The sequence below is a fragment of the Myotis brandtii genome, unplaced genomic scaffold, assembly GCF_000412655.1.
Source record: "Myotis brandtii unplaced genomic scaffold, ASM41265v1 scaffold1466, whole genome shotgun sequence".
NCBI classification, from domain to species: domain Eukaryota; kingdom Metazoa; phylum Chordata; class Mammalia; order Chiroptera; family Vespertilionidae; genus Myotis; species Myotis brandtii.
This window is the reverse complement of record NW_005355270.1, coordinates 269,052-269,473: the sequence shown is the minus strand read 5'-3', so window position 1 is coordinate 269,473 and position 422 is coordinate 269,052. Positions and strand designations below refer to the sequence as shown.

General features: G+C 68.7%; 1 protein-coding gene across 1 annotated transcript in view; it reads left to right on the top strand.

The window, feature by feature from the left end:
* CPNE7 (copine VII) overlaps positions 1-422 on the top strand; it is a gene marked incomplete at its 5' end in the record, with an annotated part of 19,649 nt that overhangs the window by 15,005 nt on the left and 4,222 nt on the right. The gene's annotated exons all lie outside the window — the stretch shown is intronic.

Sequence of the window (422 nt, the reverse complement as noted above, 5' to 3'; positions counted from 1 at the left end):
CCCAGGCCCCCAGCTCCCGGGGGCCCCTCCCCACCCGGACGTGGCTCAGAGTTGGTCTGGCTCCCAGGATGGACATGGGGACAGCCAGGCCCTCCTGCTGGGCCGGGAGTCCCCTTCCTGGGAGCTCAGTTCCTTCTGGGCCTTTTCCTGGGGTCCCCTCGCTGTGCAGAGGAACGGGGCACCTCGGGGGGGACGTAGCCAGGACTCACCCCCAATAGGAACAGATGAAATACGTGTGGAGAGGACACAGGGCCACTGGCTCAGAGGGACACCGGGGTCAGGGCACCGGCGAGAGCCCAGGTCCTGCCGTCCCCTCCCTCCCGTCCCCCCCCAACCCCTGTCTCCACCCCATCGCTTCACTGAACGACCCAGACTCACCTGAGGGTGTGACTGAGCCCCTGAGTGGGGCCCGCGGCGGGGCT